General features: G+C 41.4%; 1 protein-coding gene and 1 long non-coding RNA gene across 3 annotated transcripts in view; one reads left to right on the forward strand and one right to left on the reverse strand.

Moving 5' to 3' along the window:
• The window catches only part of ANO4 (anoctamin 4), a 322,929-nt gene that overhangs the window by 53,816 nt on the left and 242,331 nt on the right, over positions 1-26,782 (forward strand). The window contains exon 1 of one of the 2 annotated variants that reach the window (XM_050934633.1): positions 5,834-6,074. The exons of the other annotated variant lie outside the window; for it this stretch is intronic. The gene's annotated coding sequence lies outside the window, so the exon portion shown is untranslated. Of the gene's footprint in view, positions 1-5,833; positions 6,075-26,782 lie in introns of those variants that run through there. 2 annotated transcript variants of the gene reach the window in all.
• LOC127042744 (uncharacterized) overlaps positions 1-26,782 on the reverse strand; it is a 439,524-nt gene that overhangs the window by 14,501 nt on the left and 398,241 nt on the right. The window lies entirely within an intron of this gene.

Here is a 26,782-nt window from a genome sequence, read left to right on the forward strand (position 1 = left end):
CCTCACAGCATGAAGAAGCACATCTAGTGATTTGATATGTGAACTGCCCACCCAAACTGGTGCTCAATATTCAGCAACTGAGTATACCAGTGCTAGAGTGGCTGTCCAGCGTGTGTGCCCACCAGCACACCGTGTTGTGCCCGCGAGTTTGCAGATAAGGCTTGTCCTTTCTTTTACATTTTTTCAGATGTCTTTTCCAGATGTGCTTTAAAAGTCAAGCTTCTGTCCAAAGTTACACCCAAGTATTTTGGATAGGGCTCATTTCCGACCTGTTGACCGTAAAAACCGACATTAAGTGGTTACTTGGCAGTTTTGTTCTTTCAGTGAAAGGCGATTACCAAGGCTTTGGAGATGTTGGGATGGAGCTTCCAATATTGAAAGTATTCCTACTATTACCTTGAGGTCTATGGAGAGGATGTCACCAATGGCAGTTAGGTCTTTGCCGTGTACCACAAGAATGATGTCAGCCTAAATGGACTTACGTGAAATGTCATGTAAGTCACTAATATAGATGTTAAATAGTGATTAAGCCTGCACGGATTCTTGAGGTAAGCGATCATCAAGGGTGTGTACTTTGCTGATCGGCTCATTCCAAAGCATGTGGTATCTACGGTTGCTCAACATTGTGGCCCTGACTTGCACATTGGTATGGCATTTGATGAGCCTTGATGCCTTCACCATGGCATAGATGGCAAATAAATCTATCAACACTGTTCCACTTTTTAGATTCCTCTGGAAGCCAGCTGCAACGTAACTAGTAATGGCAACAATCTGGTTGCAGCAACTTTGTCCTGGTCTGAAGCCAGCCCGTGCCTTGGGCAGGATGGCCTCAAGGACCAGGAGATGGGCCAGTAAAACCCTCTCCATTAACTTATGAGTGGTGGAGATATGGTGACCAGATGTCCCATTTTTATAGGGACAGTCCTGTTTTTTCTTATATAGGCGCCTGTTACCCCATATCCCCCTGTCCCATTTTTTTCACAGTTGCTATCCGGTTACCCTAGGTGGAGAGGAGTGATAATAGGGCAATAGTTGGTGGCATCTTTTGGTGGTTTCCCACATGTGAGGTGGACAGTGACTATTGCCACACACCAGCTTTGTGGGCTGTTCCCTGTTAAATGTTTGACAGTGAATAGGTCTGCCAGCCATGCTCATCCCTTTGGCCCCAAATTCTTAAGAAATTCAGGATAAATAAGGTCTTTGCCATCAGCTTGTCCACTTTTAGTGGCCAAAAGGTTCTTGTTTTTTTTCTTCTGTGGCGGTGACATGACAGGGTTTTCTTGGACATTTAGAAAGAGCACTTTCTGAACCTTCTGTCAGTTTTGGTCTTTCAATTACAGAGAAGGTGTGAGGTGACAGCACTGGCAGTCACTTTCATTTGCTGATGTTTTACCAAGTCAGTGGCTCCAACCTTACAGAGGAGTGCCCAGGCTTTGCTCCTGGAATGAGTGAAGTCAAGACCTCCACTGTCTTGTTCCATCTCTTCAGGCAGCAGGGTTCAATGACTTCATTAGTGGTTTTGCTGTGTGTGGATCACCACTCTTCTCATATTAATTGAAGAGTGCCTTTGTCTTTTGCTGCTCGGAAGGCATATAGACCTTCTGATAGCCACGAGGAATGTGTTTTGTGGCAGCCTTAAGAAGGTGAACAAAGCATAGTCATAGTTTTCTGGGATTGGCATGAGATGGTGTATCCTGTCTTCAGCTTCTGCGGTGTATGCAACCTAGTTTGCTTTGCTGGAATTCCAGTGTGGTTTCAGCATTGATTCAATCAATGGAACTCCAAAACTGAAGTGCAGAATAATGGGGTAGTGCCAGCTGCAAGGAACTTTTCCAAGCACTGTTTGTGCTGCTTCTAGAGGAACACTGCTATTGTATTTCTTCAGAAAACAGAGGTCTGGATTACATTCAGTATTGTGATGGGTTGGGTCACAGAAACCCCCTTGGGGACTGCCACCTGATGTGCTGAGATTACCTCTAAACCTGTTTTCCTGGCAGCTCTGGACTCCAGTACCCTGCCTGATTGTGCCAGACACGCTAGCCTGCTGCAAACGCAGACCCAGGTCTGAACCACGTCCCCCAAAAGCTGCAGGCTTAACTGAAAACAGCTTAAAAAGTGCTCTTGTCTCCAATACCCAGTTCCTAATGGGATTCAAACCCCAAATAAATCCGTTTTTCTCTGTATAAAGCTTATACAGGGTAAACTCATAAATTGTTCGCCTCTATAACACTGATAGAGAGATGCACAGCTGTTTGCTCCCCCAGGTATTAATACTTGCTCTGGCTTAATTAATAAGTAAAAATGATTGTATTAAATATAAAAAATAGGATTTAAGTGGTTCCAAGTAATAACAGACAGAACAAAGTAAGTTACCAAGCAAAATAAAATAAAACACGCAAGTCTAAGCCTAATACAGTAGGAAACTAAATGCAGGTAAATCTCACCCTCAGAGATGTTCCAATAAGCTTCTTTTACAGACCCGAGTCTGGGTCCAGCAGTCGCTCACACCCCCGTAGTTACAGTCCTTTGTTCCAGTTTCTTTCAGGCATCTCTTTGGGGTGGAGAGGTTATTTTTTGAGCCAGTTGAAGACAAAATGGAGGGGTTTCCAGGGGCTTATATAGTCTCTGGGTATGTCTACATCTACAATTTTGCAGCGCTGGTTGTTACAGCTGTATTAGTACAGCTGTATAGGGCCAGCGCTGCAGAGTGGCCACACTTACAGCAACCAGCGCTGCAAGTGGTGTTAGATGTGGCCACACTTCAGCGCTGTTGGGCGGCTTCAAGGGGGGTTCGGGGAACGCGAGAGCAAACCGCGGGGAAGGAGACCAGCTTCGCCGCGGTTTGCTCTCGCGTTCCCCGAACCCCCCTGCAAACTGCAGGGAAGGAGACCTGCTTGCTCGGGGGTTCGGGGAACGCGAGAGCAAACCGCGGGGAAGGAGACCAGCTTCGCCGCGGTTTGCTCTCGCGTTCCCCGAACCCCCCTGCAAACCGCAGGGAAGGAGACCTGCTTGCTCGGGGGTTCGGGGAACGCGAGAGCAAACCGGGGAAGGAGACCAGCTTGATTACCAGAGGCTTCCTCAGGTATGCTGGGATACCTGCTTATTCCACGGAGGTCAAGAAAAGCGCTGGTAAGTGTCTACACTTGATTGCCAGTGCTGGATCACCAGCGCTGGATCCTCTACACCCGAGACAAAACGGGAGTACGGCCAGCGCTGCAAACAGGGAGTTGCAGCGCTGGTGATGCCCTGCAGATGTGTACACCTCCTAAGTTGCAGCGCTGTAACCCCCTCACCAGCGCTGCAACTTTGTGATGTAGACAAGCCCTCTCTTGTGAGTGGAAACCCCTTTGTTCTCCTGTGTAAAATCTCTTCAACAAGATTTGCAATCACCTGGGCAAGTCACATGTCTATGAATGATTCAGCTTTTTGCAGGCCAAGGCCATTGTTTACAGGTTAGTTTGAATGTTCCCAGGGAAGCTTAGATGTGGATTGGTGTCTTCCAAGTTCCATTGTTAGCTAAGTACTCCCAATTACTGGAATAACTCCTTCAGACTATGTTGACCAAATCTGCCTTATGTGCTTCCTATAGCAAACGCTTTAAAAACAAGCATAGAGCCAACGCTCGTAACTTCAGATATAAAAATGATACATGCATACAAATAGGATGAATACATTCAGTAGAACATAACCTTTGCAGAGATGTTACGTGGCATATCTAGCATAAAACATATTACAGTTATGACATTTACACTCATAAGCATTTTTCTATAAAGCATTATGGGGTGCAATGTCACAGGTATTCTTCTGGCAATGACTTGTGGCTTAATCCTGCTCATTTCAGCCCAAGGCAGTTTTCTTTTTTCCTTTTCTTCCTCCTGAGCATCCTTTGCTGGATGGCTGTAACACTGCGCTCTGAATCCTGTTTATTTTGCCTCCACATGACAGCGCAGCTTTAAGTTCACTGGCCTCCCTTAGAGAAAGCTTCAGAATGTGAGAATTTCCACTCAGAAACTTTGGGGAACATCAGATAAATTGGATTTGCAGTTGTTAAGATCCAGGCCATGGGTGGTCTTGCCTAATGGTCAGGGCAGAAGGCTGACCTAGTGGTTAGAGCAAAGGTGACCAGGTCTAGTGGCCAGATCCCAAATCAGGAGCCTAGTTATTAAGTCCAGGGAGTGAGCTGGAATCAGGAGCCAAGGACCAGAGCCATGGTCAGAAACCAAATACCAAACCTACAGAATGAACTGGAGCTGAGAGCCAGGAATCAGGAGTCCAGAGTCAGAGCGGAAAACAGGAACCAGAAGCCAGGGAGAGGGAACAAGGAGTAGGAGGCAGGAGCGAGTGCCTGGAGCAAGAAAGGAGCTGAGAGCAAAAGGAGCAGAGAACAGGACAAGAAACACAGCTGCGGGTGTGGAATGGTATTGAGCAGCTAGGGACCCTGGACTGCTGCAGGATTAAAGAATGTACTTACTGGTATCTTCAGCCAATCAGGAGGTCAGGATCATTACTGACTCAGCTGAGGGCAATCAGATGGGTCTGGGTTCAGCTGTGGGTCCCTAACCATTGTTAGCCTTTCTTTTAGGACAACCTGTGGATATGATGTTTTGGACCTGCATTAATTCTGCATATTCAGAATATTTGAGCTTTCCCTCTCCCAACCATGTGGTGTTACTAACACCTAAACAGTCTCTTTGAAATTATTCTAATCCATTTCATGGTATGGTAAAAATCTATCTCTAACAATTTTTTAAAGGACATTAAAATCTAGAATAATTTTTAATTTCAAAATATGCCCATTTGGGGAGTATTCAGATTTACATTTCACATTCAGGTCCATATAGAACCCAAGATCTAGCCCCCAGTATGAACTATACCATGCAGTAGGATTAGGAGCAATTTCCCCTCCCGGTGGAATACTTAAATCCACGGATTGGGTAGGTTCTCAATTTCTTAAATATACTCCATAAAAGTGCATATTTCCAAACCTGTACATCTCTACTACAAATTTCCTCAAGTTTTACACACCATATGCACTGAAGTATTTAATCCAACAATAATTTTAATTGATGAAACTTTTGCATATACAGCCACACAGATATGCTACTATGGGGGTCCAATAATATTATGTTGAAAACCGTACTGATTTTCACAAGGTTAATTGCCAGCAACAAAATCCCTGCTTTTGAGTTTTTAGTGTGCTTTCCTTTTTAGGGTAAAATAAAATAAATCTTTGAAGAGGTGGCAATGTTCAGTGCTTCTCCTGTATACATAATAGATAGTGGATAGCAGACTTTGGGTTAACAATACTAGAAGATAGGGGAAAATTAAGTCTCAAACTTTTTTATTCTCTGTTGTTTGTTTGTTTATTTGTCTTGGCTTTAGCATGACTGCAGAGACCTAGAAGCTAGTGTATCTGAGCAGCAATGTGAAGACCTCATTTTGGGTACCTTCCATACTTTATCCTTTGAAAGGAAGCCACAGCATGTGAGGTCAATGTATTTGTGTAGGTGAAAATAAAACCTCGCTGGGGTTAAGAAGCAGATTACCCTGTGAGTGTTCTTGTATAAGCAGTGGAATGTGAGGTTTGCCTCAGTGTTCTGCTGTCAGTGCTTTGGTCAACTGTCATGCTGACAGAGCTCAAGCTCTTCTGATTGGTTGTTTGCAATGACTGATTAAGAATATTGATGCGGTCTCTCGGTTCCTTTCCACTTGGAAGAGAATTCTATTTTCCCCACCCCCAGGCCCACCTCTAGGATGCAAGTAATTGCGAGACTATGAAGATGAAAACAGGGCAGCCTGAGTGACTGAGGAAATACAACAGTCTGTTTTAACTGCAGAGCTATGTAGCAATTTTCTTCAGACTTCTTAACATAGCTTGTGCAGCACAAACTGCTTACAGGTTTTGGAAGGCTGAAAGGACTTACCGGTTATATATTAGTATTTTATGTATATCATCACACTGTCTTGCCCGAGTCTGGACAGCTGTGGTCGGAGCTTTATTTGGATGTCTTTCTACTGAAGATATATAAAAAGGATTCTTAATCTGATTCTCTTTGGATCTTTCTATTTTGATGGTAAGTGCCAGCGTGTATTGGCTGAGCATAGCTTCTCTGCTGCAGTGCTCTCTCCCCCTCTCCCTCCCCTTCTATGCTCAGCTAAGCCTAGTGACCTTCATTCAATATCTAATGCTCATTTTCATCTGCTTCATATTGCAGTGGTTTTAGCCAGCTAAAATAAAACTTTTTCTTTATTTTTCTCCTAAAAGCCTGAGCTTTTAAATACTGGTTGAAATCTGAGCCCTATCTCTTTGTCCTTGAAACAGGCGGCATGGGAACGTGTTCATAGTTGTAAGCGGCAGCAATGTTACAGGCATTCTGTGTAACTGAATGAAATTACAGATATGATAAAGATGACTCGTGCATAAAGATCTGCACCACAATACTGGAAGGACAAAAAAGCCCACACTTGACTAGTCATCTAGAAAACTCTGTAATTCTTCATCTTTAAGTGTGGTGCACACATGTGGATTGTGCCAATGACCACTGTCATCACCATAGTTAAGGAAGGTTCTGTTAGTATTTCCAGTATAAACCCTTCTCTTCAGGCATCTGCAAGTTGGATGGTAAAATTCACTCTAAGCTGAATCCTACAAATCTACTTTGCCTGGGCTGGTGGGGTGGGGGAACTGACTAAATGACCTACCAGGTCTTTCCATCTGTAATTTATGTGATTCTAAATCCTTCACCTTTAAAAGTGCTTTTATAACTTTTAAGTTTCAGTAAGAGAAATCATTAGCTTGCTTCATCCATTTCTGATTTTAAAAACAAAAAATAAGAAGGTTGTTATTTAGTCCATAACAGAAAATATGTCCTGTAGGTATTTGTTTCTAAAAAGAGGCTGAGCCATTGAGGATTAAAATGATAACAACACAAAGGCAAACTGGTACCTTTTTTAAAGAATATTTTTACAGCATATTTGGTATCAGGAAACCTTAGTATGCAAATATTTCTTATGACTAAATATATTTCATATTGTGAATCCATAATGTGGATTATCTATGCATTTCCATTATACAGTGTAAGAATAATAAACACTTCGCTAAATTATCGGGGGTCCACTGACGGGATAGGATACAACGAGTTCAAGCTTGTTACAGGCTGATATAAGCCCTTGCACAGCTACCTACAAGCAAGGCAACATACAGATATGCTGCAACCCCTTTTGTTCACTGACGAAGGATAAGGACAGAGTTTCTTTTAACTTGGAATTTTCTCTTATTAGGGTAAACTAGAGAGATGTTGCTGCCTGGAAATCAGTTTTCATTGTTGAATGTGTAATAAATTATGGATTCTTTAATAAAGAAATCTTTTGTTAGTGATGTAGCCTGTGAATGTGTTTTATTTGGGTAAACTGCAGATATTTATCTTTCTCCTCCAAAGTGAGTGAAGACTTTAAATATTGCCATATAACCACCTGGATCTCTTTTCAACACTTTGGGCCCAATCCTGCCTTTATTGATAGGAGTAGGCAGGGCTCGCTGTTTGTGCGGTAGTTGTAGGAGGTGCTAGATACTATGATGATGGGGCCGTATACATACCTCTATGTGTGGGTAGCTGCACTGAAACAGAGCAGCTTGCACCAACAGTTATATGTGTTGCAGAAGACACTACACACGCCAGACTGTTGAGGTCTGGGTAGGCTCCCCTAGCCTGCAGACCATGACATCTTGAGAGCGTGATGCACCAGTTGGTGCAATACCGTTTCCTGTCTCCCTCTCTAATGTGCTGTAGTTCTGTTGAGTCCTAGGTTTGGGCTCCTGCCCTGCTGCTGTATCTGTGGGAGGTTTAAGATGTCTGTTATCTTTCTCTGCTAAGACACCTGTGCAGTACAGAGAGTGTCCTTTCAAAATGTTTTAGCAAAGCACTGCTAAAGTGCCTGGGTGCTGCATGGTACCAAAAACATTCTGTGCTTTCAAATGCATGGGGATTATTCTGTTTTTTGATGTGGGTAAATAGAGGCTATTTGGTTTATTTTCATTCTATTTTATTAATTTCTGGTGACTGTAATTAAAATGTAGAAGTAACTTTGTGTTTTTGAAACCAGCAGGAGTCTTCCTAATGCACACATGGAACTATCATCTCCAGTGCTAGCAAGTTCTGACATTACTTTTGACAGAGTAGATTCAGATCGCTGTTGACATACAATATTGACTGAATATAAGCGTGTGTGTGTGTAAAACTATATCCATACATACTGTTTTGTTCCCTGTAATATTTTTGTAAACTTTATTTAAAATATATACATAAAAATTTGTAAAAATGCTTGCACAAATCTGGGTAACTGATTCAAGGCAGCTGAATTTGAAAACTTTTAAAGATTAGAGTTAAAAAATAACACACTGTACTGTACATACTTTAAAAAAGATTATTACAAAACCACATTTTTTCCCACTCCCCAAAACAACTTCTCCTCCCAGCAAACAGCTAACTAGTCCTTCTCTCAACAATGACACATACATTTGAAAAACAAATTTCTTGCAAAAGTTATTTTTATTATTTCTTAAAAATTAGACTCAAAATCATGTCTTATAGTGCAATGAAAAATAGTTGAAAAGCCAAAACTGCATCAGGCTATGTGTTCCCACGTATCTTTTTCTAAAAAGTTTTCCATGTTGGGGAGAGGGAGAAGAAATTATCAAATTTACTTGATCATAACTTAGCTCTTCAGTATTCAGAGCTGAATCTTGCAACAGAATGTGCTAGTGTCAACGCTTATGTCTATGCTCTGTCCCACTGAAATCAACAAACTGTGTGCCTCTGTCAATAGTCTGTGCTAGCAAATCCCACAGCAGGATCGGGGTGTAAAACATAATGATAGAAAAAAATATGGGGGCTAAGGATGAGGGGGAAATTGCTAACCTAACATTGTCTTCATAAGTATGAATGCTTTTTAATTCTCATAAATCCTGTGAAGGAATGCTCTGATTTGGGGCTGTGCACACAGTACTTCCCTGTCTCACAGCATGGTGTCATGTTAATTCCTTTGCAGAGTGTCTGAAGGCTAAATAGAAAACAACTGCAGGGGAAAAAAGGGAAAAAAAAAAAAAAAGAAGGAAAAAAGCCCTGTTCCTTAGTGAGCTAAAAACATGCATTGGTCTGATGAAGTCTGCATTATTTTTTCTATATATATTTAATGTGCATTCTTCATCTTGATTTGGCCATGGGACCAGGATCTTTAAAGGTTTATAGTCACCTAAGACTCTACAAATACTCAGTCCTACACATTTATAGCAAATATTTAACATACAGAAGAACTTCATTTATGAATAGCTCACTTGATTTCCATGTAACATTTTCAGTTTTCTTGCTATATATTTAATCATATTCTATTGCCTTTTCTTTTTCTGTTATACACAGTACTGGCGTTTCTCTCCTGTGAAACATAAACTCCAAATGTTTTAGTATTATAAATTATGTAGACATTGCCCTATCTTATGATCCTGTCCTGTAGCAGACATTCATACATTTTAAACTACTCTCCCATAATTTATTAGGCAAACCTGACCACAGACCAAATTCAGGTCTCAATTACACTCCACAGTACAGATAGAGTTGCCAGTCCAGCACTGGGGCTCGCTCTCTGTCTGTCTGTGAGTTGACTTTGAGTGGTGTGGCTTTTCCTGGGCTCTGGTCTGGATCTGGGCAGAATCAATGTTCATGAGGTTGTGGTACTAGGCTGGGGTCCAGTGTAAGTCCTTTTCTCCAGGCATTGCTCAAGGAGCCTGTTTTCTACTGAGATACAGAGCTTGAGGTAGGACAACAACTCAGTAGGGGGGGTTGACCTGAGCCAGCTTGTCCTCTATGGTGGTGCTCAGCCCTAGCGGAAAGTGATCAAACTCTACTGCCTCATTCCAGGCTGTGTTGGTGGACAGATGTTAGAGGTGGGCTGCATAGGCTGAAACAGACTATGAACTCTGCATGAGGAAATGCAAGGCGGCTTCGGTGGTGTGGGACTCATGGGCCATCAGATGTGAGCAAGAAGAATTAGATGACTTCTTTGAAATGGTCAAGAAATGAGTCCACCTGTTCCAGAAGGGGTGATAGCCAGTCCAGGGCTTCTCCTGTTAGTAAACTGATAATCAGCCCCACTTTTGCCTGTTCATTTGAGTACAGGAACAAAGAGGCACATAAAAAAAACCCAATTTTCTTTTTCTTTCTTTCTTTCTATGTCATGGTTGGAGGATGTATACCTTGTGATTTTACAATTCTTGTAGTTGTTAAGCTATCTTGGGGTTGTAGATGTGCCTTCATTATGTTGTGAAGGCCAAAACTATAACTGGTTCAGAAAAGAATTAGGTAAGTGCCTCCGGATAGGACCATTGATAGCTGTTAGCTAAGATACTCAGGGATGCAACTCTATCCTCTGGGAGTCCCTAAATCCCTGACTGCCAGATGCTGGGAGTGGACGACAAGAGATGGATCACTCGATGATTGCCTGCTCTGTTCATTCCCTCTGAAGCACCTGGCACTAGCCACTGTCGGAAGCAGATGCTTTGGAAAATCCAATTAGGCACATATCTGCATCTTTAGACACCTAACTACCTTTAAAAAAATGACTCTGAGTGACTTGCCCAAGGTCACATGGGAAATCAGATACACAAAGTAAACTGGAAAATAAACCCCTCTAATCTCTTAGTCTATCATTTTAAATATGACTTGTAACAAGTAAAAAAAATTGAGGCAGAAGTATGATTTTTTTTTTAAATTGGGGTCCTTTTAGGTTTACCATGTTGTTGCAAAATACAAAGAAATATTTAGGATCTGTTTGCTAAGTAACTTCTGGTACCATTGCTATTTTCTATTGTTTATTTAAAACTTCCTATTTGTTTGCCTTTCTACTGCATGCTATGAAACGCTATTGAGATTTTCAGACAATCTAAAATTCCTATTTTCACACTGTTACAGTGCATGCTGGGCTAAGTGGGTCAGAATTCAAATAGGGTGTCCTGTTTAATTACTGCAAAACAAGTCATTTTATTAGTTTAGAGACTTCAGGGTCAAAATGCATTTTAGGGACAACGCTTAGCATTTAAGTCTTCTGAGCTGCGTTTATAGAAATGCCTGTGATTAGAGAATTTTATCCTTTGTGAGTACTACATATATATATACTATATATATTCTATACAAAATCATTATATTAAAAGAATGTTAAGGGTGCAAACTCAAGCATACATGAGTTAGGAAATGCCAGTATTAAGGTTGCCTGTGCAATCTTAATTTGGTCCCCTTATGCATGTGCATTATGGATATAGTCTTTAATTACATGATTACATACTATGTTTTCCGTGTGACTTCTACCTCATTCAGTGCACAATATGGACCCTGCTCCTTAAATGGATGGCTGCTCAATATTTCTTTTTGTCTTCATCATTCAGTGTGTGAGACACCAGGCATTATTTACTGCTTACCCTTCAGCCCCTGTTCTGAATAAAGAATTATACATTTCTTCATAGACTTTTTAACGGCACTCATCACCATAGTACCTGAGTGCTTGTCACATGTTAATGAATTTATCTTAGCAACTACCTTCCAAAGTAAAATGGTGTTATTATTCCCTTTATCATTTTAGTATTTTATTATATCTGGGGAGGCCCAGAGAGATTAAGGTTCAAAGGGTCCACTAGTTTTGGGTGCTGAATTTCAAATGCCTAGCACCTGATGTTTTGAAAATATTTCGTACTTTGTAGCATTTATATAGAGCAGAGCTTGCTTTGACTTCACTAGCCAGTGAGAGTGTCTAGCACTGCAGCTAATCAGGCCTGTAATGTCTCAAATTGGGCACTCAGAAAATGAGGAACACACAATTTGTGGCCACACCTGAAAAGTTTGCTTTGTGTGACTTGCCCAGCATCATGTAAGGAACTCTATGGCAGAGTCAGAGATAGATCCCAGTTCTCCAGGGTTGCATTCAGATGCCTCGACCCTGGGACTCTCCTTTCTCTTCCTGCCTCCTACCTCATTCACAGCACACCTTCCAACTTCTGCAACGTATGAGGCAGAGGCCCTACAAACAGCAGCCTCCTTCACTGCATGACTTTAATTTATTCCCTGAGAGACATCCATCTTTTGCACTCAATAAGGCAGAGGTCTTGTGGAAAACTGGTAAGGACATAGTGGAAAAATTGCTCTGTGGGCAAAGGCAGAGAGGCATTTCATAGCTCCAGATATAGTTATTACTGAAGGAACAGGGAGCCCCCTCAAGTAGCTGTTATATTAGAATGTATGATTTAAGTATTTTGATATGTAATTGTGTTTAAAAATGTCTTCTGTCTTGAAGAAATGCTGAGAAGTTGATGCAGACACGTTGTGTGGAGGAGCTCTAAGAACAGCAGCAACCAAGAGTGCTGGATAGATTACTGTACATTGGTAGTTATTAGTTAGTAAGAGTCTGATCTTGTTTCACTAAAGGAAAGAAGAGTTTTCAATTGGAGTCGCTCTGGGCCTTACATGTATAGCATCCTTGCCCTCCAGCTGAGTCCATTTCATTTCAATGTCAAGGCACTCTTAGTTCATCCTTGAAAACAGGCTATGCTACAACTTGTGGTACATATGGAAAAGGTCAAATTCTGTGCAAACCTAGAAATGAGAGATTTCCTGTTAGCGGGAAATGTGACACACTGATGAAATTCTACCCTAAGAGGTGCCATATGCTCCACACATTTTTACAATTTTAATCTTTTAGGTTTTACTGTTTCAGTTTTGCTGAGTATGTTCAGACACCAAATGAGATGAGATAATTCAGAGGCAGGTTCTTCAATTAACGAGGGAATGAGAGACACTGCAGATTGTCTGATCTTGTATAAAGAATATCACTAGAAGTTGGAGTGATTGAAAATCCTTAGTGAAAGAGTGGAACAGAATCTAGTGCTGCAGTTTGTCAGGAAATCGGTTATGAGTAAAAATGCATGCTGTCTATTTTCATCTTGCCCCGGCTGCAGGGTATTTCCCAGTTCAGCCAGATGCAGCAGTTAGGTATAACCAACAAAATCTCTTCAATTAGAATTTGCAACAGTATAGACTGATCTCTCCCCAATTAACTTTAGAATAAGTGTTCAAAGACGTTTAAATCCAAAGTGTCTAGCTCTGATGTGGCATAAAATTGTTATCAAATCCTCACCAGATCAATTATAGCTTTTTTGTGAAATACAATTTAGTACTGAAAAGTGTTGACAATGTAAAAGTCTTGCAAAGTTCACAATAATAAGGAATAAGTAGATGAGGTCAGGAGACAAGTTAGGCAGCTGAAGTGATGTGATCACTGCTTATTACACTAATCATAACTATCTCACCTTGTGCTTCCCTCTTCTGCTGGTTCTATTCACCTGTGTCTTGCACTAAGACTGTAAGCTCTTTGGGACGGGCTGTCCTTTTGTTATATGTGTGTACAATGCCAGGCGCAATGGGACCCTGACTGAGATCTTTAGGTGCTACTGCAGTATAAATGAATAATGACAATAATAGCAAACTGAGTGTGCTCAGCAGTTCACTGGCTGCAGACAACACAGATGAGGTGATGTTTGAGTTGGGTTTTAGGACAGGTCTGGGGAATCAGGGGGGCTAGAGGGAAGCACAGCAGGCAGGAAGATGGTTCCATATTTTTTCACCCTCATTTCAAAGGATAATTTATAGCTGCTGACAATATAAGAAGGCCAGATTCTGATACTCTTTCACTGAATATTGCTTTACTCCATAAATAGTCCCACTGAAGCCAATGGGCCCACTAATGGAATAAAGGCTGACTAAATTGGAGTAAATGTATCACAATCTGGCCCTTAGCTCAGTGCTGTACAGTACATAAAAAGGATAGTCCACACATGGAAGGGGTTATGGTCTGAAAGATATAGAAAGCTGGGAGATCATGAGCTGGGGATTTTTAAAATTATGCATCTGCTTTCTATAGGCATTTTGGAAGAAGTGAGTTTTTAGAGAAGTTTGAATGAAGAGAGGGTTGTGACTTGATGAACTGGGATGCATAGAATCAGCATGGAAAAATCAGAGACAAGAACAGGAGGAGAAAATAAACAGGGCAATGAAATGCATCATTCACTGGGTATGAATCTCTCAAATGGCCTTTTAAACGGTATCCTATTTTCTCTCAAGTTTGGGAGCGTGCTTTTTCTTAATCTGAATCCAGAATAATACAATTAGTCTAAACCCCTCACAGTTAAAGGAGTATATTCTCCTCCACAGATCACACTCCTATATTGTACTTAAAAATAAATTATTAGAGGTTAATAACACTATGCTTAAATGTTATTGAGTTGTGAGATAATAAAGAATAGTTTGTTGTACCAGTGGATTTATATTTCTTTAAGAGCCAGTGTAAGGACCCTGGACAAATAAAAAGATTAATTTGTCAATGAAAACTGATCATAGACATCCATCCACAGGCATAAAGTACCCAGGTATCGGGCTTCAAATACATGTTCAGGAGTCATGTAGTTTGTGTGATACATTTATCAGGGGATTAGCATAGGACAATATAAATCCTATCAAAGAGCTGCTCAGAATTGATGTGAGGAGTTTATTTTAGTAATCTCTAAACTAGTGAGCTACAATAGATTATTGCTATCAGGATTACTACAAGGAAATTACTGAAGAATCCTTACTTAAATTATAGTCTTAGGGAAATTACAAATAAACAAAACATCCAGGCCAGATCAATAATTATTATTGCTTTTGAGCTTTCCACCTCTGAGTCACTGGCTAGAGCCCAGCTCAAGTGAGAAGCTGTTGCTGTCTTTTAGCAAATTAGTTTCATGTAGGTGAAAGATGCCTAGTGAACTAAAGTCCACATCACAAAAAAAAAAAAAAAACACTATGCCCAGTTGGGAACCTTGTTATCTGACAGTCTCAGTGGAGAGGACAAGCACTGAATAGGCTCAGTGTAAAATGCACGAAGTCTGTATGGACGCTTGTTGTTTTACTCAGATCTATTTCTCCTGGGCAAAGTGACAATATTATCCACAACAAGGCTTAGACTGAATAGCTGGATGAACTGTTTTTGTAAAAAAAATTACGGTATGTTTATTAATTTTTATCACAGTCAGCCTTGAAAATAAAAATTTATGGGCAAACCAGTAGGAAAAGAGAGTGATTAACAGCCATCAGTCCTCCTTCTATAAAGCCCTAAAAGTATTTGAAAAATGTTATTAAATCTATCTAGAGAGTTGGAACCTTAATTAAGTAAAACAGTGAGTCAGATGTGGAAGAAAATAATGCAAAGTTTAAAAACACCACAGCTGCCACACAAAGCAAATGTCACAAAAAAATCGTTAACAGGAGGCATTATAAGGAAATGAAAGCAAAGGCTCAGGCTGGCCTCAAACTAATGGGTATTTGGTTTCAGAGTGGTAGCCATGTTAGTCTGTATCAGCAAAAAGAACGAGGAGTCCTTGTGGCACCTTAGAGACTAACACATGTATTTGGGCATAAGCTTTCGTGGGCTAAAACCCACTTCATCGGATGTAGGCTAAAGGGTACTTGTAAATTAAGGAAAGGAACATTACTGGAATTTTGGAAGAGCTGAGTTCTAGGTACATTCTCCATCCAAATTCAGAGGACTTCCATTCTCCCCATCTGATATTTTCTCCTTAAGTCTCTCACTCGGGTCATAAGAAATAGTGAGGCATTGACCTAGTCTTAAAATAAATAAATAAATCTTAACAGTTGGTGATGACATGTGGCTGCCACTTACTAAGGATCAGCAAAATGAAATAAGGATACTCAAGCAGGGAACCACAACCTTTACTGTCACAAACTTCCTCACTGAGCTCTTTGTCTAATTACCTCTCACTGAGATTTTTAACAACGAGAGTGTGAAAAATTTTAACCATCCCCTTACAAGGCAGAGCTAGATTAAAAAAAAAAAAGTCCAGGAGACCTACCTGCAAGACCCCATGGCAGCACCATACTGAATAACCGAGCCCTTAGTTTGAGAGCTCTTATTTGTAAGATGTCTGCCTGACAAACTTGAAATGTCACCCATCTCCACTTCCTTGACAAGAGAAAGTACCTTCTGTCTCCTCCCTACTCTAGGGCCTCCTGATTGCTACAACAAGAGGTTTTCAGCCTTCTCACTCTTCCAAGGGGTGGGAAGCGTCTTTTCTACTGTTTCTCTGCTGGTGGACTATTTTTGGGTCTTCTCTCCCATGAATAATTCCAAATCCGGCCTTTGCTATTGCTCAGAGTTTTTGTCAAGTAGTAACAGTGGCAGGAAGTGGATCTAATTTGGGTCAGTTTCACTGCTGCCTAGAGGATTGTGAATAGCTGAAATGAAAGCTGAACAGAACCTTCACTCTATTGCAGCACGGCAAAGCTAAGAGCTGTTGCAGAGGTAGAGGAGCTATCTGTTTTCAGCCTCGGTGAAGGCAACACTGAGTTGGCTTACACTCTGCTCACCTTTGGTTATCTTTACAACCATAAGGCCTTTTCTTTATCTTTTTATGAAAAGTTGGACTCTGAGGAAATCAGTGGCCAAGGCTCTCACATTAGCCACAGAGAGCATCCCATTTCTAGCTTTTTCTAACTCTGTACTAAATTCACCACTGGAGTAAGCTGGTGCAATTGTACTGAACACAGTGGGTTGAGCCTGTTTCTGTCAACGCCATGTGTAGACGGATTTGTCTCAAAGCATGGAACAGGATTCCTTTTTAAAATATTATCTGAGCTACAATCAATTTTACTGAAAACAAATGTTTTCAGCAAAATGGGCTGAAAATGTTCTTTTAGTTGGTTGTGCCATCGCAATGAAACTCAGGACAAGTTTAATCAAAAGAACAATACAGAAATATATTTGTTTTTAAAACTGTAACAAATTGATGGTGGGTTTCATAATTATTTAACTGCTTTTGAATGAATGTCAGCCTTTTACTTGAGAGGGAGTTATGGTGCATTGGGCTGGCCATAGCGATTAGAGGTTAGGATTCCTAAATTCTGATCCAGTCTCTGCCAGTGATTTGTTGTCTGACCTTTGGGCAAGTCACTTAGGCCTTGTCTACTCCATTGGGTATTCGCCACCATTTCAGGCATCATTGTAGCTGCACCAGGGCAAGTTTCCTTGCCTGTGCTGAGGGTATCCACTGGTACAACTAGACCCATGGCTGAAATCAGGGCCAATTTCCAACATAGACAAGGCCTTAACATCTCTACCTCAGATTCCTCATGTGTACAATGGAGATAAAGCTCACTTACTGGGTGCTCTGCAGATTAAAACTTTTGATTTCTGGTAAAAATTACTCTCAATATAGACATTAAATAAACAAATCTACTTTAATTATTTGGCTGTATGCTTGGTTTTCTGTAATTAGGTTAGCTTATTTGAATATACCGCTTAGGGTGGAATGTGGGAGTGAGGTTCAGAAGAGGGATTTTGGTAACGAACCAGTGTTTAATACACAGAGTTGATTCTGAAACCCTGTTAACTAAGAATTCTGAATATTTAAAATCTAATTCTAGATTTTTTTCTTTCCCCAAAGAACCTTTACTTATATTAGAAAGTGAGTTAGAGGAACACTGTCATACCAATCACAACGGAAAGCTTATTGAGCTCAAAATTTATATATTTTTAAAAGAGTGAGTTCTACAGATCAGCAGGTTTATGTGAAATTCCCTGCAGTAAACTATATTGATAGCCTGTTTTGCATCAGCAGTGTGGCATCCATTCTAGCTGTACTGCCTTATCCGCTGCCAAGCCAATACACCTTTGAAAAAAGAATCAGGGATGTCCACAAGATTTAAACCATATCTTGAATCTGGTGAGCCTCCAGTAGGAGCAGGCTTGTCTTTGCCTTTCAGCTTAATTTTATAATGTCAGATGTTTTCTTAAATTTATTCAAACATTGATTGTATTTATGGCTCTGTTGTTGCTATAATCTCCTTCAGTACATAATATATATTGAGAAAAATTTTGCAGGTACTGCTTTATACTTAATCAGTGCATGCTGTTAGACTGACGAAGATGAACTTAGGCATGAGTGTGCAAAAATTCCCTGTATGAATAAAACCTATTGTTAAAGTGCACGCTGATCCCTGCGGTCTCCATTAGATATATAATTGACTTCATTGGGCATATCAATATATACTCGTCCTTTTGACTAATTTAAAATAGTGAGGCAGATTTTCTCTTGCACCAGAATGGAAGGTAGGGGAGTAATGGAGATGGTTACAGTTCCCTGATTCTCAAACTGCTCTGGCTTTGTCCATGACACAAATAGGAATAGCCTAGGGCCCTAAGAGCAAAAAGCAGCTGAAAATTGCTGCCAAGCAGACAGCTTAAGAAGTGACAATCCTAAGGGCAAACCCTAGCTGTAGTTCCCTCCTTCTTACAGTTGAGGCACATTAGGTAGGGAAGCTTGTATTACTTTGCTCATTGTGTGAATGCTTTGGAACTTCTTGAAATTGTAAGCAAGACGTAAGGATGGCTCACAAAGCTCTGAGGCAGGGGTAGGCAACCTATGGCACGCATGCCGAAGGCGCCACTCGAGCTGATTTTCAGTGGTACTCAGGTCTGGGGGCCTCTGCATTTTAACTGAATTTTAAATTAAGCTTCTTAAACATTTTAAAAACCTTATTTACTTTACATACAACAATAGTTTAGTTATATATTATAGAAATAGATAGAGACCTTCTAAAAACATTAAAATGTATGATTGGCACGCGAAACCTTAAATCAGAGTGAATAAATGAAGACTCGGCACACCACTTCTGAAAAGTTGCCGACCCCTGCTCTGAGGAGTGTTGGAGTTCCCCCATGATCTCTTCCACGTGGTTCCCCAAGAATTCACTCTGACTCCAGCCTCATCCCTTAGGTTCCTTCCTGGAATGTGCTTGGGATATGGAAGGGACATTTACCCATAAGACTTGCATTTAAATGTATACACTTTGATACTTTATATAGTCATAAATTAAAAAAAATCCTTGAATGCAAACAAATTCAGGATAATAGCAGCACTAGAGCTTGAAGAGAAATGTATACAGGAGCTCACAGAGCAGGACTAGTGCAGAAGTCTTCAAAGCAAAAAGGCTCTCTCATTAGTGAAACTGACTATACACAAAGCACTCTTAACTACAAACAGGAAACAAACCAAAAAGACAGGAGATATTATTTTTCCCTCTAATCTCTTTCATTTTCAATAACCTAAGGTGTTACTTAGAACAATAGCGAGTAAATACATTGCAGGACTAAGTGTGATTTCAGTTTAGCAATGGCTTTTTAAACAAAAAAGACAAGAATCCAATGGTAGAGTTGAGATAAACAGACCAATAAACAAGATTAAACTAGGCTATGTTTTACTATTATAATGTACAGGAAGTGCACTGCTAGATCAATATATAGACTATTACCATTACAATATATAGGAAGTGGGGTGTTAATTCAGAACATTGATCCAGCTAGTGTAGTATCTTGGCTTTGGCAGTGGCCAATATTTAATGCTAACAGAGGATGATGAATAACCCTCATAACGCATCTAGCCAATTCTGTACTGCTGGGACATGTGGGAAGGCGATCCCTTCCTTGACCCCTTCAGGCAATCAGTGTAATCCTCTGAAGTCTGAGGTCTGGTTTCCTTGGTAACATTGTCATAGCTTGCATAGTTGCAAATGTAATTAAATAGTCATAAAATGATCCAGTCTATTTAAAAATTCTGTTGAGCCATTTGCCTTGGTGACCCTCATCCAGCAGTGAGCTCTCCACAGGCTGACAGTACAACTTATAAAAAATATCTCCTTTTATTGGTCTGCTCTCTACTGTAGCAATTAACGGTGTCAGGAGCAAGGCTGGGAGAGGGGAACAAATGATAGGAGATGGAATGGGTTCATGGGAAACTGTCTTCTACACACCCCAGGACTCAGGAGGAGCTGTCATAAACAGATGGTTAAGGGTTAATGTCTCTTTTACCTGTAAAGGGTTAACTAGCTCAGTAAACCTGAAACACCTGATCAGAGGACCAATCAGGAGACAAGATACTTTCAAATCTCGGTGGAGGGAAGCCTTTGTTTGTGCTTTTTGGGTTTTTCCTTGTTCTCTCTGGGGTCTGGGAGGGACCAAACATGTATATAGACTCTCCAATCTTCTGAAAAAGTCTCTTCTATTCAAATAGTTAGTAATAGGTAGAAAGTGGATTAGATTTATGTTTGTTTTCTTTATTTGCGAATGTGTATTTTGCTGGAAGGATTGTATCTCTGTTTGCTGCAACTTGTATTTGTGCTGGGGGGAGGCTTCTCTCTAGTGTCTATAAGCTGAAAGACCCTGTAACATTTTCCATCGTGATTTTACAGAGATAATTTTTACTTTTTTTTCTTTTCTTTAATTAAAAGCTTTTCCTTTTTAAGAACCTGATTGTTTTTTTTATTCTTGTGTGAGACCCCAGGGGACGGGGTCTGGTCTCACCAGGGAATTGGTGGAAGAAAGGAGAGAAGGGGGGGAGGAAAAGCCTGATTTCTCTCTGTGTTAGGATCACTCTCTCTCTCTCTCTCTCTCTCAGGGAGAGTCTGGGAGGGGGAGAGAAGGGGGGAAGGTGAATTTCCTCTCTGTTTTAAGATTCAGGGAGTTTGAATCACAGTGATCTCCCAGTGTAACCCAGGGAGGGGAGAATCTGGGAGGAAGAAAGGAGGGGAATGGTTTATTTCCCTTTGTTTTGAGATCCAAGGGGTTTGGGTCTGGGGGTCCCCAGGGAAGGGTTTAGGGGCCAGAAAGTGTCCCAAAACACTATATTTTTGGGTGGTGGCAGCTCTATCATTTCTAAGCTAGTAATTAAGCTTAGAGGGGTTCATGCAGGTGCCCCATCTTTTGGACGCTAAGGTTCAGAGTGGGGAATCATATCTTGACAGGAGCCAGCAAGGGTATCAGTTGGAACGGTCTGTCATCACTCCCTGCCCTGAACCAAGGGGCACGTGTTTCCTCCACCCTTCTGCTTTCCCAGCTACTCCAGAATCCCTTCATGAAGGTATGGAGAAGACCAGAGGGCCAGTGGGAAAATGTCTTTGCCCCTGCTCTGAGCTCAAAAAGGTGTCTTCCTCCTGCCCATCCCAGATCTCTGCATGGAACTGGGGAGGGAAAGAGACAAAAAGTCATGCTGGTGATTCCCTTCAACTGTGAATCTGTGCACTGAACCAATGCATTCCCTTTTCATTCTCCCAGGGCCCTAGACAGAGACAGTAGAAAGGAGGAGGAAGCAGGTAGTGAACAGGGTGAGCTGAACGGTCCCCTCACCAGGGGCAGGGACAGCAAAGGGCCTGGAGGCTGAATCTCTCCTCAACTAGATGAAGTAAAGCAGAGGGGTCTGAAGGCTCCCCACCATGCCATTCACATGCAGAAGGGAAGAAGGTTTCCAACCCTTAATTCAGTCTATAGGGCCAGGGACCAAGAGGGAGGGTGCTTTGGGGGCAGTGATTCTTCAATCCCCAGGCTCCCTTCTGTAGAGCCAGAGGCAGCAGGGAAAGGGTAGCTTAGCTGGATAAATGGGGAGCTTTTCTCCCAGAATGAGTCCTTCCCATTCTCCCGGAATGAGTCCTTGTGGTCCCAGTGGCATCAGAAGCAGGTAAAGCAAGGAGCTCGTGACCGTTGGAGATTAGTCCCCGGGGACAGGGATGGCACTGGGGTAGCAGAAGACTCCTCTACGAGCCTAAAGAGAGAGCTGAGAAAAGTTGGTGCCCTAGATCCTTCCACGGGACCGGGGAGAGCACAAAGACAACTGTGAGAGGAGCAGGGACAGGCACTTTGCATTGCACTTCCAGACTATCCGTGCTGTGTCTATAGCAGGAGGAGTCACCCTTCAACATCAGTCACCAGCACTGTGGGATCAGCATACACTCCATGCTGTTGGTTGGGGCAGGGTAAGTGCACCTTTAAGGTGTCGCAAATTGTGTATCCAAAACTGAATCATCCGCTATCACTAGTATTATTTTATTTCACTATTTTTAAATGATTTTTAAAAAATATTAGGTCTGTTCCCACTCAAACACCTGTTTAAGTCATGGAAAAAAGTGTGATTATAATACAACTGTGACAGGAATTTGAGACCCATGAATTTTTTAAAAAATAATTCTCTAGACAGACAAACATGAAATTTTCACATTCATGCTTCAGAAGATGATATTCAAAGTTTCCACCTCAAACGGAACCATGGCCAGACACATAGGGTATCCCTACACTGCAACGGGCAGCTATAATTCCCGGGTAGATGTACGTGGGTAGGCACAGATGCACTAGCTCTGGATAGGCATACATGGGTAAGAGTACATGTACTAGCTCTGTTTGAGCCAGTGTGCTAAAATTAAAGTGTGGCTGCAATAGCAAGGGTGGCAGCTTGGGCTAGTCGCTCGAGTGTGTTCCCAGGGGCTCAGGCAGAATTGTACTCAGGTGGCTAGCCCTAGCTGCCACCTGTGCTGCTGCAGCCACACTGCTATTTTTAGTGTGCTAGCTTGAGCAGAGCTAGCACCTTGTATGCCTACCTGAGCCAGGAATTACACCTCTCAGCTGCTGTGTACACAGACCCACAGATAAACTTATAGCTATTGTGGAGATCCCCAGAGGCCAGACACACCTAGGGCTAGAGTGTGCAGCCTTGGTGAGCACTTACAAATGCAGACAGTCTCACTGAATTCAGTGGGATTGCTCCCGTAAGTGCTCAACAATAGGAGTTACGGTTGCAGAGTGTAGCACTTGCTGTCTGACAGTGGCGAGGCTCTGCCCACAATAGGGTCATTTCTTGTCTGAAGTATTGTTTGAAAGATGATGTCCCCCTCCACCCCTGGCTCATTTTACTTGCATTACTTTATCACTTGAGCACCAATAGTGTGCTTAGAGCTGTAAATATAATAAGATATTCCTGGCTTGAGATATTGACAAGACTAATTTAGACACATAACACAGCAACACAGATAATACGCTGAATGGTGATATAAACTCAAAGTAAGGGAGGTGACTGAGAAAATCATTGCTTCAGGGTAGTCTGCTAGTACTGGCAAGGTACCAGCCCAAATAAAATGGTGAGAAAGACGTCCTTTGTATTGTTCTAATCCCGACTCTGCTGGTGACTTCTGAGGACTTTGGAAAAGCCACGTAACCTTCCACTGTCTGTATCCTCATTTGTAAAATGGAAATAATAATCCTACCTCACAAAGTCTTTTGAAGAGTGACTAGTTAAGATTTGTACAGTAGTTAGAAAATGTAAAACACTATGTATCTAAAACAGATAAATTCCAAGTTTTAGTCTGTACTCTGCATGTATACTGGGGATCTGGGCAATTAGAAGTCTCAGCTCTTAAATTTGTGCAGGAAGCAGTGGTGAAATGCTCTTTGGGGCTATGGACTTTCTCATAATCCTTCCCTTCTCATTTGAACTTTTCTCTGGTAGCTGATTTTGTGTCATTTGTGGTTCTCCTTCTGTAAGAAGGTAGATGAACATTTCTGAGGCCTACCATGTAGCTTTTGAGTTCTTAAATGTATATGTTTATGGACTAGAGCCATTCAAAAACTGCCTAATTTACATAGTCATTGATGACAGTAAAAGATTTTTAAAATAACTCTTAATGTACAGAACTCGCCAACATCAATTTTTACCATTTTTGCTATTAATGATGTATCGTCTAACTACAGCAATGGATGCTTATGATTGGGGAGAGTACTGGAAATTGGGAAGAGATGGGGAACATTATTCAGATGTGTTCATAAAAACTCTGAGAAAGATCTTCAAACTATCTTGAATGTGTTTACCGATGCTTATGTATGTCTTGGTCTCACTCTTAATATCAAGAAGACTAAAGTGCTCCATCAGCCCTCTCCAAATGAGCTATTACATGCCCATCTATCGAAATCAATGGAGAATGTCAACCATTTCCTCTACCTTGGAAGTCATCTGTCATCCAAGGCAGATGTTGATAAAGAAGTTCAACATTGCCTGAGCTGTGCCAATGTAGTTTTTTCTCGTTTATGGCACAGGATTTTTGAAGATCATGACATTCAAACAGGCACCAAGCTTCTTCTTTATCAAGCCATTATTCTCCCAACACTCTTGTATGGGTCCGAAACTTGGACAACCTATAGACACCACTTGAAAGTCCTTGAGAGGCACCATCAACACTGCCTTTGTAAGATTCTGTAGATCAAATGGGAAGCCAGATGCACCATTATTAGTGTCCTGGAAGAGGCAAAGACCACCAGTATCAAGGCGATGATCATCCATCAGCAATTCCGCTGGATTGGTCACGTTATCCAGATGCCAGACCATTGCCTCCCAAAACAGATCCTGTTCTCTCAGCTGAAAGAAGGGTACCGTAATGTGGGTGGACAGCAGAAGCGTTATAAGGACTTACTGAAGGACAATCTAAAAAAGTGTAATATTGACATTGACACTTGGGAGACACTTGCCCAGGATTGCTTAAGATGGAGTTAACTCCTATGTGATGGTCCCTTGCATTTTGAACTTGTTCTCTGACAAGCTGAAAAGGACAAGAGGCACAGAAGGAAGAAGAGACTGGCTTCCAGTCATGGTCAACAGCCTCCTGCTGAGTCTGAAAACATCTGCCCTCATTGCAATAAAACTTATGGTTCAAGGATTGGCCTTATTAGCTGCCTGAGAACCCATAACTCCCATGGAAGAAGATCATACTCGGTAACGAGTGATTGCCCACCATCATCATAAAAAGTACAAGTGTTGTCTGAGGCAGCAGTGGGATGAACATGGAAATAGCGATGGAATCCAGGAGTTCAAGGCTCCAGGTGTGACACTCACAGGTGCTGTGACCTTGGGTAAGCCGTTGTACTTCTGTCTGTGTGTCTTCCCTTTTGTAAATTGTGGATAATAAGATTCACCTATTTCATAAAGGAATTGTGAGGATTAACTCATGAATTTTTGTTAAGGCTCTGTAACTAAACTTGGAAGGATTAGGACCTCAGGCTCTAGGACCCTATGGGGTGGGAGGGGCCTATACCTTGGGCTCCAGCCTGAGCCTGGAAGTCTACACAGCAATGAAACAGCCCCATAGCCTGAGTCCCATGAACCTGGGTCAGATGGCTTGGACCAGCTCTGGGTTTTTCTTTGCTATATAGACCTACCCCCTGTGCCTGACTTCCCCATCTTTAAAACAAGGATAATAGTGCTTCCCTCCCTCAAAGGGGTGTTGTGAGAATAAATGCAATAAAGATTTTGCAGTGTTCATTTTCTGCCTGGGTTAAATAAGAACCTAGATATAGATAGATAGATTAGATAGGAAACCCATTGACTTGACACTGGATAAGGCACACAAACATTATATTTCATTCACTATGCCATAACTTTATGAGGTTGCAATAATTTGTTCATGGCTTAGAGAAATCGGTTATTGTAAGTCATTAGAAAGCACTTGAGTTATCATGTATGCTTATATTTTCTTATGTCCATTTATAATTTGTGAGTAAAGCCCTTCTCTGTCTCTACTAAGCGTTTGCTATTGGTGATGATGATACTGGGGACCACAAATGAAGATGGAAATACTGATCAGTTATAAGTAAGAACCAAATCTGACATGGCTGTTTTTTTCCTAAAAAACTGAGTTGTGGCCTCCTGTCTAGTCTTCTCTGGCCTTCTGTCCTAGAAAGGTTAAGCACCACTCATCATGGCCTAACTTACCATCTTTATTCATGCAAGAGTCCCATATTGTCTACAGTGTTTAAAACGTAGGTGTATCGGGGGGCAGCTTTAGCCACCAGTAAGATAGTTTACAGCATGTGTGAAAACTGCAGTATCTGATACTCATTTTCCAGACTTGGTGCCCTCCTGAATATATTTTTCAGTATGTTTTGCAGTTTGTGCATTTCAAGAGGCCATGTTGCAAATGTTTGTATAAATTGTCCAAGCCATATGCTTAGAAAGTGCTGAATAGTTTCCCACTTAAAATTGCAAATGAAGAGCAAATTAAAATAATATAGTGCAGGCATATTGCATTTATGAGTGGTCGTACCAGCTCTGAGGTTTTGCAGCCCTAGGCAAACTGGAAAATGACCATCACTTTCACACTAAACGTTCATTAGACATTTTGCTGTGTTAGGTCCCTTTTACCCAAGAAAATTGACTGATTGTTGACAACAATTCCCCATGGATTGGTGCTGAAAGGGATTTAATTGCTGGCATAGATTGGGAAAAATCTTTTCAGCACCATTTCAGGAAATATTCTTGAGGCCGCATTCTGTAACAGTTTTGTCCCAGCTACACTAGTGGGTAAATCATTTTCAGGCACTGATTTGGGAGACCAGGGCCAGCTCTAGGCACCAGCAAACCAAGCACGTGCTTGGGGCGGCAGAATTGCAGGGGCAGAATTCCGGGGTTTTTTTTTTTGCTTCAGCAGTTGCTTCTCTGAGGTTTTTTTGTTTTGTTTGGTTTTGTTTTTGCTAGGGGTGGCAAAAAACCTAGAGCAGGCCCTGTGGAAGACCCATCTATGGCAAATATGATCATGGGTCAGTTTCCTAATCAACCATAGAACGGATACCCCTGTTGTGCTAGAGCTTGCCTTGGCAACAGCAGAGTTGTCACGCTGAACTTATGAGCAGTTAAGAACAATGGGCCTGATTTTCAGAGATGCTGAGCACCCACTGCTCTCATTTACATCAGTAGGGGCTGTAGGTATTCAGCTCTTCTGAAAATCCAGCCCACTTAATTGTTCTAAGCATGAGTTATGATGTCTAACCACAACATGGCAGGGATGTCATTTTTGCATCTTTTTCTGTGTTTTTATTTGTTGCA

The sequence above is a fragment of the Gopherus flavomarginatus genome, chromosome 1 (genome assembly GCF_025201925.1).
Source record: "Gopherus flavomarginatus isolate rGopFla2 chromosome 1, rGopFla2.mat.asm, whole genome shotgun sequence".
Lineage (NCBI taxonomy): Eukaryota > Metazoa > Chordata > Testudines > Testudinidae > Gopherus > Gopherus flavomarginatus.